Here is a 17,574-nt window from a genome sequence, read left to right as displayed (position 1 = left end):
GTTTGTACTTGTGGAATTAGTTAGTTCTTTATTTCTGTGACCTATCTTAAGTTTTGAACTTGTCAAGAACTTGGTCCTTTACCAGGTTGTAAACTGATGGGGAAGGAGGATGAGAGGAAAGATGAACTAAAAATCATACAAGTGAGACCAAGGTTCTCAGCAGCACAAGGTTGGCAATACCAAGCAAGACTGTCCAGGAGCATGGTAGTCCTTGCTGTGGATAAGGGACAACTTATTCAGTAAACTGGCTAGTTCCCCAGTAATCTCTGTTCATCTCTGCCTTATTAACTTTAAATATACAGGGTAGAAGAGTGGCACTGAGGAGGGGGGTTGCAACACTTGGAATGAGCCATTTCTTTCTAGATGAAACTTAGCAACAGTACTTAGTTACTGCAGTACTGGTCATTGCTGTTCCCATCAGTAGGTATGAGTGGCTTACAGGTGAGGAGACCTTGTTTCTTGAGTAGAAAATAACTTTGGTAATCTGCTACAACTAATGACCAAACCAGTATTTTATATATATAGAAAATACATCCTTCCCCCCCCACCCCCCCTTTTTTTTTTTTTTTTTTAAGGGCATGGGGATCTTTATAAATGTTTATAAATGGTTGTCTGTTTGTAATCAAAATGTTTCATTTAACTTAAGTGGGAAAACTCTTTTTTTACTTCAAGAACTGCTTGACTCAAACTTGCTTTTACTGAGGGTCAGGGGAAGTATGGCTTTGTGGTTTTGTCTGCTCTTTTTGAACCTCCCTGCCAAAAAGTATCCAACCATGTTAACAAGAGTCTCAAGAATAGTTTTTGTTGTCCATTGGATCTTACTAGCTGAGGCAAGTGGGGGTGGGAGGGGAGAGCAGGGCACTTTCAACTTATTCCTTTCCACTTGGATTATGTGATACTGCTGCAAAACTGGGCTATGTCCTGTAATGACTTAATGCTGTGGTAGGGGGTGCATTACACCAGGAGGATATGTAGCTCTCCCACACAATTATTTGCCTGAAATGCACAACCATGCATACATTTTCTTTTGTGTTCTCTTCCTGTTTCCTCCTATACTAGTGCTTTCCCTGGGAAAAATGTTGCTGGGGTGGGAGAGGCAATATTGCTCTTCTTTCCCCTTTTGTGGAATAGGGAAAGGGATGGCAGGGGCACAGCTTTCCCTTAGTAATCTATGCATGGTTTGTGTCTGCTGTGTTACCATGCATAATGAAATGGTGTGATGGTTCATGTGCTGATAAACAACTCTCAGTAGGTCACCCAACAACCTTTAAGCAGGGATTGATTTGAATTACAGTAATAAAACTAAAGCTGAAAATTGCTTGAAACAAAGCAATCAGGAATGAAAGAAATTGTTGCCTGTGCTGTCATTATGGAAGAAAAAAATACTGGCTGCACTGCAATGGCAGCAGCGTGCTGCCTGCTATATTGGTGTTACAGCTACACAGCTTGACCTAATTTGGATGACAGCTTTTCTGTATGTCTGCAGCCATGCTGACACAGGTATGAACAGAAGATGGTCTTCTACGTATAGGTGGTCTGCAGGCTTTCTCTGTTGCCTGCTTGTAGTTTCACTACACAGGTACAATGCATTTTAAATGTCAAAATAAACAGGTATTTTCCTGATTTTTTGGCTTTGCATGGATATGCTAGGATCTTGGATTTCTTTAATATCTCTAGTATTTATTAAGGAGATTAGCTTGAGAACAGATATAAAAGCTAGGTCATCCTTATTAGTTTTACAGTGCATTGGCCATTAGAAAATTGGATCTTAATTGACTCATCACCAAACTACTGCTGACTGTGGCATTACTAATAGAGACTTGCTGTTCACCATACCTTTATTGATATTAGCTACATGAGTTTTAAAAAATATTTTATCTTCTTCTGTTAGAAATTCCAGTGTGTGTCTATATACCTGTCACTGCTTGTGTGTGACAGCAGCACTGATGCAAACTTGAGGATAGGAGAGTTCTCAGAGCTGTCTGTCACCATTGCTGCCCCCAACAACTGTCGTCAGATGTACTTCTTTGCCTCTGGCTGACTGCAGTATGTGAATGTCCCTGTTTTCTGTATTTCAAAGTTGCACAGAGAAATGTCAAGCAATCAGTCTGATGGAGCTGGCTATGTGGCCAACATGACTTAATTGGATCCTCAACTTTTATTTGGGATTATGAAGCTGAGCACAGAAAGTACATTATGGACCCAGATGCTGAAAAACAGATTTTTCTTCCCAGTGGCCAAATGAAATGCAACTGCAAGAGTTGATAAACCTTTTTGTAATGGTGGCTATGGCAGTGTTTCCCATCCTGGGTTGCAAGGAGCAAATCCTTCTAGTATTCTTCTAGGTCCTCAGAACTAGAGAAGTGTTGAGTAAGCTTGGCTCTTAGGTACAGAAGATTGCAAATAAACTGCTACCCACAAAATAGACCAAATGAAGAGGCACAGGACTTTGCAACTCCACATTTTTTAAGAGACTGTACTTTGTAACAGCTCTACCTGCGCTATCTGGAGTAGCTCGAAATGGGGGAAGAAAGAACACATTTGACAAATAGGTCTTGCAGTGAACAAGTATCTATTTAATTTATCAAAGGAAAGTTAATAGATAATGCCATGATTGATAAATAGAGGCGAAACAGAATTGATTATCAGCCCAGCAGAGAGATTAAAAATTTAGTTTTAAAATTGGTTACATACAGAGGACAAATAAGCTATAGTTGTTTAACAAACAGCAAGTATAGCAAATCCTGAAAATCTATCAAGGGCTGTGGTGGAGTCTCCGTCTCTGGATTTGGGTGATTTTCTAATTTGAGCATTTCCCTGGCTCAAGAACTGATCAGGGAAATCTGGTAGTGGGTTTTTGAAGGAGACCTGATCAGACCATCATGACTGCTTCTTGCTGGGATCTGAGGACTTGAAATACACAGTGACACCTAGCTTCCAAAGTTGTCAGTCCAACTTGATACAATAAATTGCATGTAAAATGACTGAAGAGACTTTTTCCTAGATTTATTCAAACTGCTAAAATTGAGAGTGAGAATTTTAGCTCTATTGGTCCAAGGGTCCATTGGGAAGACAGGATAAAACATAATGTGCACCAGTGGACTTAATTAAAATAGCAAGCAAGCCTGGGAGATTATTATACTTTGTCAGCTTTTTTTTTTTTTTTTTTTTTTAAGTGAGCTATGTTCTCATCTGTTGCTTTTTTCTCCATCATTCCTGGGGGCTTAAGAACTGGTTTGTAAGGAGGAGTTAAAACCACTGGACTGCTTTAACTGGTTCTTCTGCTAATGTGAGACTTCCTGTGACCTCTGAGAATATTAATTTATATTTCTCAACTATTTGTCTTTCAAGGTGTAATTAAAATGGGTTTGTAGGTATTGTTAATTGAATATACACAAGGATGCCAATTGGAGAATTTTAACAAGTGTCTTTTTCTCAATTTTTATAGTAGAAACAAGGGATAAATGATTTTTTTAATTTTTTTTTGAGAAGAAAAAAGATAGAGTAACAAACCAGAAAATTTTAGTAGTTTCAGTCTGCAAAACAGTATCCTTTACCAAGATTTCCAGTTTTCACTTTCTCATTCTTGATGGTCATTCCCTTCCCTTCCAAACGCCATAACATGACTTTTTCCACCAAATCATTTGTTTCTTCAGAAGAAAACAACTACAACAACAAAATCTTCAGGAAAACAAACAAGCAAAAGAGCATTGCTAGGATATGCTAAGTTTTCCTTAACATGAAATCTATCACTGATTTCACTGTTACTCAACGGATGGGGCTTATTTAGCTCTGCTCAAGACCATCAGCAGTGATAGAGAATATCTAGCTGGGGCCTACTGACATAGGGATGAAATTGCATCAGAAATTGTGTGGCTTCCAGAACTTGCTGAAGAATAATTTCTGGAGCATCCCAGCGCTGAGGCACAGTGGTTGCACAAATGAGCGAGAAGAAAAGTTTTTCTGGGGTGTCTATTGTAAGGCCTACCAGTGATTTTGTGGGAACCCTAGCATGTTGCAGGAGTAGGGTAAACGTATTGAAGACCCAATTTCAGGATGCGGAGATAGAGGACAAAGGTTTGCTAATGGTATTTGCAGCATCAAAGCTGGGCAAATAGTCATCTTGGCCTGTTCGTGCGTTAATGGAGGGGTGCTCAGATCACAGGTGTGGAGATGCCCGTCCCTGGTGAGTCTCACAGCACAGACTTACTAATGCTGGCATTTTCACCAACGCTTTTGAGAGCAAAACAGCACTTGAGTTGTAGAACGAAGGGTATGAGACAGGCCAGGAAGCCCTTGGGTGCTACCAAAACAGGTTCACAACTAACTCTGCTTTCCTCCACAACATGCATTATGGATGTAAATGTATATTTAGCTGCCTTTTAAAAGTACAGTTGAACTCAGTTTGAACCAGTGACTCAAGGGGAGTCCAAGTGTTTGTTCGTGGTTTTGTTTTATTTAATAAATCCTTTCCATATTCTGGATGTTATGGGCATCATGTGATAGCCAAAAAAAAGAGGCAGTCTTTGACTGCAGTATGAAATCACAAAATGTACTCGCCTACCCTTTCTGAGCAGTAAGTTTTAAGCAAAAAGGCTTGCACCTTCTTGGCTGAGACCCAGGACATACTGTGTGATCAGAAAAAAAGTGTCAATGCATGCAGTTCAAGCAAGCTGAGGTTTCTTTGCTGGTTGCTATGGTTTCTAGAAGCGACTGCAGGCTGAAGCAGCATGTGAGCATGTGTGTGTGCATGTTTAGGTTTCCAAAAATAAATAAGAAACATTTAATGGCAGCTGGAAAATTATTAATGACCCACAAAATCAGTTTGAAAGTTTCTACCCCAGGTGGTCAGGTGCAGAATAGTAACAGAACATCAGTTTTTGTCAGGTCTGAATATCAGGTGGGGCAGAATGAGGGGAAGTCGAAGGCTTTCTTTGAAGGCTTCAGTGGAACAGGTATGTATATATGCAATAATTTTCTATCTGTAAGAGGAAAGACTCTGACATATATTTCTGCCAATTATTCTTAATCACTTCATTTGGATTGACTGATTTGACCCTGCAGATGCCAGTTAGCACGAAGTGCACAAGCTAAATAAATCTTTCTCATGGTAACATCTTGCCAGGATGATAGCTTAGCTCTTTCTTCCCCCAGCAAATTTTGCTATTTGCACTTCAAGGCGTATACACACATTTATATTTGAAGTGATCCTTTGGACCGCTGGGTTACCCCATTAAATACTCAGAAAATATTTGTAAGGGTTGCGTAGAAGGGCTGATAGCATTTTGGCAATACCATGTGATAAATTTTAAGTACAGTCATAAGTACCAAAGTTGTTAAAAGTGATCACTAAAGTTATTAAAAGTGATACCTTTGCCTTAGGAGGATTTCAGTATGGAAAATATTGTACATTCTTAAATATCCAACAATTCCAACCTTGGTGCTCTGTGTGCAGTAAGGGAAAATTTCCCAGAAGGTTAACTAACTGTACTGAATCTTTATGATTATATTTAACAAAGGAAATAAAATACATAAAATCTGTATATTAAAAACACAAATGACAAAAAAAAAAAACAAAAACAAAAAACACCACTTATTTAATTACCTTTTCCAATACTCTCTGCTGCTTCAACACTTGTGACAGTAATGTAATATAAAATGGTGACCTCTTCTACTGTTCTGGTAATGTTTAGCCAAGATAAATAGGATGTTTGGTCTGGAGTGTACATGGGATTCCCTAAGATGTTTTAACTCATCAGTGTAGTCAACTAAAAGACCTGAGTCTTTCAGTTGTAGCAGATAAACTTTCCTGAAAGTAGACACACTATGACCCCTGGGAGGCCTCTACTTCACCTGGAAACCAGCATGCCCAAAATACCACTCTCCTGCCTTTTGGCTCACTTCTCTGCTCTTCTTGCTCCCAGCCCCTTTGTGATCCCCATTCCTGCACTGCAGTTTTGGTAAATCTCTTGAGCCCACTTAAAATTGCAGTCCTATTCTGGGAACATTTCTCCTCAGACTGTAACTGTTCAGGCATAAATAGGTATACTCAAAAGCTGAACATTTGTAGATAGGGGGACTAAGTCTGCAGTCTGTACTGTATTGTCACTGTGCACAAGGATTTCCTTCTAAATCTGACATTAATAAGGTTGTCGAGGATGTGAATTTTATCACTCAGTTTTGCTTCTCCCTCCTTTCCTGAAGCTCTCTATTAACCTTGGGATTATATGCACAGGTTTAAATTTTCTGCAGGATAATAACTGCAGGAAACAGCATCCAGTTGTATGTGTGGGGGGGAAATCAATTACAAGAAGTTGACTAAAAGGCCAAATCAAATACATAAAATTCTACAGGGGGATAATAAAATATAACAAATGCAATGCTTTTGTTTTGCATGGAGTGTATCTATTTTCTGTATATGCTGCCCTGAGGAAAGAAGTAGAAATAGAGTGATTGCATCTTTCTGACTGCTGGGGGCTGATTTTTCAGCTGTGACATTGAGAGGTTCATTTTTTTCTTTTTTAATTAAAGATGCTGGCAAAGCAAAACTTAATGTTATTTCTTTTATCCATTTGAATTGCAGAGATTTGTAATAGCAGCATTAAAACTGCTCTAAATGGAAAATGAATGGAACTGGCTGGGTGTGGAAACACCAGGAGGCACAGCAGGGGATGAGCTGTAAGGAAGGCAAGTGCTGAAGGCCAGGCACATGGGTTGACGGTGCGTTAAGTTCCCAGCACAACTACATGAAGTCTACCAGGACACTCGGGACAGGTAACAAAGGGCAACCTAAAAGAGGGGACTGGTTTTTGGTTTTGTTTTTAGAAAAAGGATATCACCTACCTACACCATTAAGAGGTGGTGGTGAGAAGTTCAAGTCCTTTACAGTAGTAGCATCTGGGAAAAGACTTGATACTTTAATAGGCAAATCATAGAATCACAGAATGGTTTGGGTTGGAAGGGACCTAAAAGCCCATTCAGTTCCAACCCCCTGCCATTGGCAGGGACACCTCCCATCAGACCAGGTTGCCCAAAGCCCCATCCAGCCTGGCGTTGAACACCTCCAGGGATGGAGCATCCACAGCTTCTCTGGCAACCTGTGCTAGTGCTTCACAGAGGTGGGACAGAATGGAGAGGCCAAGGATCACACACAACCATTGTCAGATCCTAAGCAGTACAAGGAGTCATCCAAAGCCAGCAGCTGAAAGCTAGCCTAAGAAGGATGAGGAGATGATGAAGTCTGGGTGGCTGGCATGCCTTTCCCTTCCCATCGCTTCAAGAAAACCTGGCTAGAACACTCAGGTTTACATGGAAATAAGTATATAAGTTATTTGAACATACATCATGACACTTGTGAAAGGTGGGTGTGAGAGTGTTGCTGTATGTTTTAAAATAAAATCACTTTCCCGCCTATAGGTCTTGCATTGAGCTTTGCTATGCTGCTGCTTACAGTAAAACAATGTTAATTATTACAAAATCTCTGGCTTAAGAGTTCAGCTACAGGACAGCCCCGTTCCTGAGCATTAACTTGTGTCGTGTTTTGATACTGTATGGCAAAGCTCATGTTTACCTTCTAATTTGCCTACACCCTTCTCTGCAATTGCAGCTCCATAAAGAAAAGAAATGTTGGATGTGCCATGTCAGGTGGTGGCCCTCTTACATAATGTATAGATTAAGCTAAGAAACATAGCTGTCAGCCTGTTTACCAGTGGAAAGGACAGGTCTCTCATCAGTAAAATTACTTTCAAAATGGATATGGTTTCTTTTGTTTGAAAAGAGTGCTAAAAATGGGATAAAAGTGGTCAAAAATGTAAAAAGCTCTCATTTCTGAATTACTTTATAACATTTTCTTATTTCATAATGTGAAATTCATAAAAAGCCACAAAAAAGGGAAGATTTGCTAAATGTATAAAGTTTCATCTGCTCAGCAACGTGTCCTGGCATTACTTTTATACACAAACATAAAAGATTTTTTTTTTCTCTCCTTTTTGCAGTTTAGAATGCAGCCAAACATCACAATCTGGAAACTTCACCAGATGGACTGAGATCCACAAAATATTACTTTATCCGCCTTATCTCTAACATTCGCTTGTCTTGCCTGTTGAGATAAGGTTTTCAGGACCAGGTCTGGCCACCATCCTGAGTCCAAGCGGTGTTCACCACACAGGAACCTTTCTTGTTGGGCACTGAAGCACTGTTCTGGAGAGTGGGCTAAATAATGAATAATAGAAGGTGGAAGGAGCAAAACCCAGTACTGTCTTTGTAAAGACTTTTATTGTGTCTTATTTTCTTTTAAAAGTATTGCCTTTGTGCAATACTAAGTAAAATGGACTCCTAGTTGCTATTTTGGGTTTAGGTGGCTCCTTCTAGAAGGACACATGAGTCGCTTCTTCCCTGGAACATGAGTGAGGCTGGTGGGGAAGGGAAGACCTCTTGAAGAAGCAGCAAGTGGTGAGCAAGATTAAAGGAAGGTGTACCTGTGCTGCAAAAAGATATCTCTAAATTTCCCAAACCATGGTTTTGTTCTAAATCCCATTGCACTACTTTTAAGATCCCATTTCCTTGTGGTAGAGTGAGAAAGGTGCAACCACATTGTCTGATGTGGCCAAGACAGGAGTTCTGTCCCTCTTTATGGTCAGCTCAGTGTCTGGTTCTGCTCTTGGAGGATCATGCAGACCTTCATGTTCTACTGAGGCCATTGCATGTCTGAAAGCAAAGGGAGGTTTTTGGAGCAGAAACTTTGATGTAGCCTGGCTGGAATATATCAGGTGAAGATATGTCTCTCTTGTGAAGAAACCACTCTATTAAATCTCTCGTTAGGTAAAAATGCCCATTGCTTTTATAAGAATTGCTTGCTTTAAGCAGCATGTGGCTTTTCTTGATGTTTGACATTTGTGGCAATATTTTGCAGTTGGTATGTGTGGGCTGCATGAGGGCAGTATTTGGCCGTTAGAGTAACATCATAACCACATGAAGTAAGCAGAAGTCTTCAGTCAGAACAGATCATTCCCATGCCTGTATGAAGCAAGGAGACATTAGGCTTGGAGAAACAATATGCTTTTTGGTTGTATTAATGAAGAATGGGATCTTGATTCTGGTGAAGAACCAATGGGAAAGGTTTCTGGCCATTCTAACTGAGGACAGTGTGGACATATAATCAGATCTGAGGTTTAGCTCCTCATGCAAGTGAAATGCTGTGGTAATACATTTATAATGTGCTTCAAGATTTATTTGTTTTTTAATCAACAATAGGGACTAACATTTCTGTCTAAAATGTCCAGAATCATCATACTTTCTTAAGAAGAAAATGGGGAACAAATTCCCCCCCCCTCCCTTTTTTTCTTTTCTTAGGAAAAAACAACCCTCATCTCTGCAAGTATAGAGCAATTCCTTCTTTCTTGACCTTTCTCTTGAAAGTAGCAATAATAACATTTCAGTCTTGCCTGTGAATGGCAGTGTGATGTGTCCCCAAAAGGTAATAGGTGCGCAGTTCAATATGCAGCTCTGCAATCAGAAACGGAGAAGAGGTTGCTGCTTATTTGGAAATTCTCAGAACTGGGTCATTACTCATGTTGCATTTCATTTGCATGTCATGCTCTTACATCTGAACATTGGGGGTTAGTCTCTGATAAGACACAGTAAGCATCAGTAATAACGGGGTACCAGTGTCCATCTGTGATTGTGAATCTTGAGTAACCATGGAAAACTCTTCAATAAGCTGGAGTGAATTTTTGCAAATATTAAGTTGTCACTGGAAGAAAGAAACCAGGATGGTAGTTCATGAACTGTCTGTAATTTTTAGGCACTTTATTCTTAGGCAGATAAATGTTCCTTACAGTGAGCCATGTGACATGATGTCATGAATGACATGGAGACTCAGGCCAACAAGCATCAGTCTGAATGAGTAAGAGGTCAGGATCTGCCCTCCCTGTTCAGGTAGACAGATGCCTGTGGTTCAGCAGAACTTATTAATCATAACAAAAAAATGCTGAAAATTGCCCTCAGTGCTGGCTGTTTTGCACAACTGCGCCTTTTACAGTTTTTTTTCAAGACTGGTGTTTATAACAATTTTAATATGTTTGAATCAATATTTTGTTTAAAATAAATAAATAAATAAACATCAATGTGGCCTCAGGAAGAGGAAACTAATAGCACAGGCATCCCAAAGTGATCGTGAACAGGCACACTCAAGACAACACAGAAGTGACCAGAAAAGCTGCCCATAACTCCACAAAAGACAAATGGATCACTTTGGGATTTGTAAGTCTCCACATATTCCCACTAGCACTTCTGTTCTTGCCAACTTGTTTTGGCAGTCAATGGTACATTGTTCCTGTCACCAGTGAGGCAACTGTGATGTCATTTTAGTCACTAGTTTCTATGCAATGCATCTTGTGCTAGATTGTAAAACAAGCTATCTGAAGTCACTGCTCACTTCCCCATAGTTCTTGTGTGCTGGACGTAGCAGTATCTGCAGCTGAGGTTGGACCTGAGGATATCAGTTTTCTCACTCTTCATCACGAGAGTCCATAGTGGGTGTTTAATTTTCCATGAGAAGAAAGACTCACTTGAACTGTGCCTTGATATGAGAGTGCTTAAGGAAGTGATCTTTTGGCTGTTAAAGGGCTTAGCAATCCTGTTTGTAGCCTGCCACAGAGAGCCACTAGAAAGAGAAAGACAGGGCAGAAATATCAGAGAAAGGGAACTGTTGAAGACCTAACTGCAGGTGATTCCTTACCATTTTTGAATGCGTCCATTACTATAATGACATCTTGCACATATAAACTGTCCAAAACACTGTAGGGTTTTAGAGCCCCCACACTACTGCTCACCTTCATGAACAGCAGTCTCCTAATTAAGCAACTCCTTGTGCCTGCCTGCATTTCAGCCTCTCCAGACATAAAATGTACTAACACTGGAGCATGAATCTTACTTGACTGCACTATGAACTATTCTACAAAACCAATAATCGGATTAATTCAACATAGTCAGCTATTAAAAGCCTCTGAGTTCTTCTTTTGAGATACCCACAGGTCTCAAATTTCTCTGACTGCAAGACACTGTGGATGTTTAATGTCTTTGATGAGATACTGTGGACCACACAGAATCAGGCCCTCTGGACATCTGAAATTTCTTACCAAATACCATTGTACTGTCTATTCTAGTACAGTAAAGCTCTCCTGGGGGCTTTGCTGTGCACCATCCCTTCTGAGACAGTTACAGCAGGAGACAAATAAAGCAAAGAAGATTGCAGCTGACAGTGCTGCATGAATAAATTGCACGATTTCTTTTATGATCCTTAACTACTGTAAGGCTCCTAATCCATAATGACCTAAATAATTTTGATGGACCAGTTCCTTAAACTGAATTTATTTCTGACTATCTTTCATTTTTCTTGGTATTAGAAATTTTCTTACGTATTTTGCCCTTCCTCAGACACCTGGAAGAAGCCTTAGGTTTGCAGGCTCTGATCCTCATGGAGCCTTTTAGTCACCCCAGTATCTGCTGCAGGGACAGACCAGCAGGGCACAAGCTGAGCAGAAGGTTTCTGGAATGCATTGATGGTAACTTCCTGACACAGGAAGGAGCTGATAACCAAAGGTTCACTTCTGTACCTCATACTTACAAAGAAGGAATACCTATATGTAGATATGAAACTTGGGGGTAGCTTTGGCTGCAGTGACCATGAGAGGGTGGAGCTCAGGATACTCAGAGAGGGGGAAAAGTGGTGATGGGACAGGTTGCACCCTCTGCAACTTTGAAGATGGTACAAAGTGATTGATACACCAGATGTGTTGGGTGCCATTCAGAGGGACTTCAGTGGGCTGGAGAACTGAGCAGAGATGAATCTCATGAAGTTCAAGGGGAAATGCCATATTCTGTGCCTGGAGAGGAATAACCACAAGCACGCTGGCAGATTACCAGTTGGAAAGGAGCTTTGAAGAGTAAGACCTAGTGGTCTTGGCAGCTACTGAGTTGAACCTAAGCCAAGCCAGTGATGGTCTCTTGCAGCAAAGGAAGCCAACAGTATCCTGGGCTGCATCGTGTAGGTGATATTTCCCCTGTAATTAACATTGATGAGATACACCTGGCGTGCTGTCCAGTGCTGGTCTCTCTAGTACAAGAGAAACAAGGAGGACTCAGTTTGGAAAAGAACTACAAAGTTTAAGTGTTTGGAGCACTGAGAAAAGACCAAGAGATTTGGGACTTGAACCTGAGGAAGAGAAGACTCAGGGGATACTTGTTAGTGTGAAAGTCTGAAAGGGGGAGTAAAGAAGGCAGACAAAGATGGAGATTCTGTTTAAACAGAAGAAAAAAGGTTCCATCCCGAAAGATACTCAAATCTCAACTATACGTGGCCCTGAGCAACTTGCTTTCACTGACCTTGCTTTGAGCATGGGGGTTGGACTCATCAGTTTCCAAAACACCTTCCCACCTCATCAACTCTGTGATCCTGTGATGTTTTAAATTTTAGCAGATATGACTTGCAAACTATATTCCTGTTGAACCCTGATCAGGTAAAGGAAGTAACTTTTGTTGTTTTGTTCCAAGGTGTAAATGTGCAGTTCGGGGACCCAGACCTCAAAGAAAATGATTTAAACTAATCATTAATTTTGGATCTATCCTTATAAATGTTCCTGCGCATAAAGCCCATGCTAGGTGAGCACCATTACAGAATAATACTCTCCAAGAATCAGGCTTACATGTACATGAATCAGACAGAAGTTTTGCTGATGTGATTCAGCTCTGTTCTTAAAGATGATGTTCTGTTGTTGAGGACACTATTGCCTAGTCATCAAGCTCCTGCTGTGATGATTGCATACAAACCCTTGTGGGAGGTCATAATACAGATAACTATCAAAAACTTTCTTCATTGTGCATATGTACTTCTACCATTGCAACTGTTCTGTCTTCACCACACAAATCACAGTAACTGGAGAGTGAAAACTGCTGTACTGTCAGTTTGATCCAGGCTTTTGTTGGTAGCTGCATAGTAGCAACTCTACAATGAATGTAATGGTTTAGTCTACAACCTCATTGAAGTGCTTTTACACTTTGCTTATTGATTCTGAGATACAGCAATATTTATTTGGAACTGCCACATTTCAGACTAATTTTGTGCTGTATGATGTTTCCACTGCCATTTAGCCTTGAGGAGAAATCAGTTTTTCTTCTCCCAGAGTATTACTGACCCCCCTGTTATTAGATTTTATCCATGGCAGACATTCTTCTCCTACCCCTTATTGCTTTTCAAGTTGCACCGTGTTCACGTATTCCCAGGTGATTGTTCAAATGTACAGGGTGTAAAATGCACTGCAACCCATAAAAGATTTTGCTGCAGGCTTCAAAGGATAGACCTTAACTTATATTTTATTAGGTTGAGTGGATCTATACAAGAATGGAAACAAAACAAAACAAAACAAAAACCATAACATATTACAAATCCTTTTTCAAAGGTATTCAGGTAATCATCTTTGGCTCTCTGTTAGAATTTGATCATGTGAATAAAGGGCAACACCTACCAGAATTCACCCTTGAGAAAAGGTAATTGTATCTAATTATTTTTGAATCTGTTGGAAAAGAAGTTTGTGTCTGCATTTGAGCCCTGATTGTGCTCACACACACATCCTAGATGGTTTTAATCACCTCTAGTGATCCTAGTCACTAGTGTGGTTCCCTAGGGCTCCATTTTTGGACTCTTTAATGTTTTTCATAAGTGACTTGGGTGTAGCACTTGAAGGTATACTGAGTAATTTTACATATGACACTAAATTGCGAGGAGCTGTTGACACCCTCAAGGGTGGAAAGGCCTTACAGAGAAATCTTTACAAATTATGATGCTGGGCAATCACTAACAAAGTTTAACAAATGCTGCATTCTGCATCTGTGACGGGGCAACCCTGGCTGTATGTACAGACTGGGGCATGTGGCTGGACAACAACCCTGCAGAGCAGGATCTGAGGATTTTGGTTAACAAGTTGAATCTGAGTCAGAAGTGTGTCCTGACAGCCAAAAGGACCAATCATACCCTGGGGTGCATCAGGCACAGCATTGCTAGCTGGTCAAGGGAGGGATTGTCCTGCTCTGCTCTGCACTGGTGCAGCCTCACCTCAAGTACTAAATGCAATTTGGGGCACCACAGTATAAAAAGGACATAAAACTATCAGGGTGTCCAAAGGAGAGCTATGAAGATGGTGAAGGGTCTAGAGGGGAAAACATATGGGGAGCAGCTGAGATCCCTTGGTTTGTTCAGCCCAGAGCAGAGGGGAGGCCTCATGGTGGCCTGCAGCTCCATCATGAGGGGAGTGGAGGGGCAGGCGCTGAGCTCTGCTCTCTGGGGACAGTGACAGGACCCGAGGGAACAACATGGATACATGTTGTATCATGAACAACATGGAACAACAAGGGAGGTTTAGGCTGGGTGTTAGGAAAAGTTTCTTCTCAGGAAGTAACACTTGGGCATGCCCATTAAGCCCATATTGCTATGCTATTGATTGAGTGCTTTCAGCCATGGTGCAGACTGGACTTAAAATGAGTAAGAATAACTGAGTGTCAGAGATACAACAATAACTTGGCATCTGACCATAAAAGCAAGCTAAACGGTATCTCAACTGGTTGCATAAATATTTGTTTAGCTATTCCCTGAGGGATCTTTGCTGATAAAGTGTATTTTCTACTAAGTTAATTATAAGTTAGAAAGATCATAATTTAATCAAAGGAGAGCTCTGGCTATGTTTGACAAGTCAATAACCATCCCACTACGGGTATGTTTGATGAGTCAATAGTAATTTTTAACCAAATGTCTTAATCACAGGAGCAGTTGGAATGGAAGAGGGGAAAATCCAAACTAATTAAATCTTTCTTGTCTAAGAATATAACAGGGAGGAATGCACCGTTTTGTTAAAACAATCTATTTCTCTGTAAGAGGTTATTCTTGCCATGATTAACCATTCCTCTAATGAAGTCAGTGAATACGTTGTAACTGAATTGAAGAAGACAATATATTAATAAAAGATGAACTATCTTCTGTGTAGCTAACAACTTAAAATTTGATCCGTACCTCAGGATTAATTGGGATATGGAAATCTGGCAGAAATGTGTATAGAATTTTAATGTTGTGTGTGTGTTTTTAAAGCATTTCATAAGATAATTTTCTGTCATACGAATTTGTATGTATATAGATAGATGTAAATGTATATATATATATATATGTATATGTATAAACTTGCTTACGTATGTCATAACTCAATCCCTTCAAGGCATTTAAAGTTACTAGGTATACCCATGATAGCTGTGGTTTAAATGCTGTATCTAATTAGACGGCAATCCTTACAGTACATTTATTTCCAATAATTTAAATCTATTTCCTTGGTCAAAAACTTTCACCTCATGGTTTTAATATTTCAGACAACATTGTGTTCTTTTGAAGGTGTGTTGGTAACAACCACAGTGCTCAGTTAAGACTGCAATCTTTTTCTGTGGTTTCTGTGTTTTTTTAATGCCACACAAAGATAACGACTGATAAAATGCAGAATACAGTTACATTGTCCTTGACTTCTGCCGATGCAATTGCACCCTCAATTTTATCACTTCTTCTAGAGGAAAAGATCTCTACTAATGTCAGAGAAATAGTGAGAAATCCCTGCAAATTATCACTGTAAAATGAGCATAGCTTCTCTGCTGTGACCAACACAGTCCATAATGCCTTAATCTGATGGAGCTTCCTTGAATATTATTTACAATGTAGTTGTAGAGTTTGCATCAATTCCTGCAAATTAAAATAGAGTATTAGTATACTCATAAAATAGAGGTAGCAGAGCATGGAACGACTCTATTGTGGCAAATATAATAGTGATTAGACAGGGAACATAAAAATAAAACAACATAGATACACATTAGTATTAGTATCATGTGGAATATTTTCAAATTACTGTTTACTTTGATTTAATAATGTTTAAAATGCTTGTCTTTACCAGAGAAAACAGAGGCAGCCAACGTATAAACACTTAAACATTACATAAATTTTAATATGTTTACATGTACTTATTGCATAGATGTTGTTGAACAACTTGAAGCAGGACTTGAAGTCCTTACTTGATCCTTACTTGAAGTAAGGACCCAGAGACACCATCAGGCTCTCCCGGTTTAACAAGTGTCATCTGAGCCATGGTAACTACCTACTTGTGGGTGGTTAATGAAAACTAATATGGTTTATATCAACTGCCCTCAACTGTGGTCTCAGCAAAGACAGATTGCTTTGCATCTGCTCCAGGTTGCGCACGCTTCCATAGACAGCAAATCATTGAGACATGGTAACCTGGTTCTATGCCTTAAGGGATCAGCCAGTGTTGTCAAACAAGTCTTGCAGTTATCATTTAAGACACAACCAGCCCAAACTGTCTGCCTTGCTCTGTGGCAGTGCTTGTTGTTCCTGCAGCAGAGCTGTGCAAATGAGCAGTACATCCACGCCTCCCTGTCCCAGTGCCTTCGGATGCCAATGAGGCCAAACAAGTACTGACACATAGTTCAGGAGGTGGGAACAGTCCTGCAAGAACATGGATTAAAGCAGGGATGAAAGCTTTATCCCAGCTCAGCTGCCTTCTGTAGAAGACATTTATAAAACCTGATTCACCATGGAGAGAAATTAAGAGATCTGGATATAGCTTTCCATCAGAAAGACTCTGTGGTTATGTGCTTCACATTAACTCAGAAAATCATTCCTCTAAAGGCAATGGAGCTTCCTACATTCTCACCCCACATCTGAACACCTCACTTATGGTCCTACTGCCATCCTGGGGTGACCTAGATTTAGCTTGTGAGTAGCTCATTGTACCAGGGTGTCGCTGGGGCCAAGAATTTAACTAGGTTCAAAGAAGAATTGGAAACCTAAATAATGTGATTATTCAGTTATTGTTGCTAATGCTAACAAAAACTTTGGAAGGGAGGTAAAGCCTCATGCTTCTGGTTGTAGGCCAATCTTTAACTAAACTTACTAACAGAATAAGACTGTTACCTAATTAATATCTGTTCACAACTAGGTTTTGTGCACTGAGCACTGGCATATCAAAGAGTATCTGAACTATCTTAGCCTGTTCTTTTCTAACCTGTAAAACCAGAATCTTCAACTTTAGAGAGGAACTGTAAGCATTTTGAATTGCTTGGCTAGTGGATACTCTCTGAAAATGGCAGTGCTAGGAAGGCAAGAGTCACAGCTTGCACACTGCCAGATAGCAAAGATAATAAGCTTGAATCACACAAAGGTAGTAGCTGAGAGGAGTGAAATGATCTGCTTCTCAAATTGCAATCTTTAATGATGCTGTAAGCTAACAAAGCTAATCCCTTCATAATTTTCTCTCCAAACAGAAGTATAGAAATGACATCTTATTTTTGGAAAGTGTCTTATTGAAAAAAAAATAATAATAATAAATTTTATTAAAAAAAAAGCTTCAAGGAAAAAAAAAGATTTTTTTTTTAATCCTCAAATTACACTTTTCTATATATGTGTATGTAAAGAAACTTTTGAGTTTAAAAAGTGATTATAAAACAGTACATAACATAAATGTTCCTAATGGT

Source organism: Netta rufina (genome assembly GCF_964035555.1).
Source record: "Netta rufina genome assembly, chromosome: 1".
In the NCBI taxonomy this organism is placed as follows: Eukaryota; Metazoa; Chordata; class Aves; order Anseriformes; family Anatidae; genus Netta; species Netta rufina.
This window is presented reverse-complemented; position numbering follows the sequence as displayed.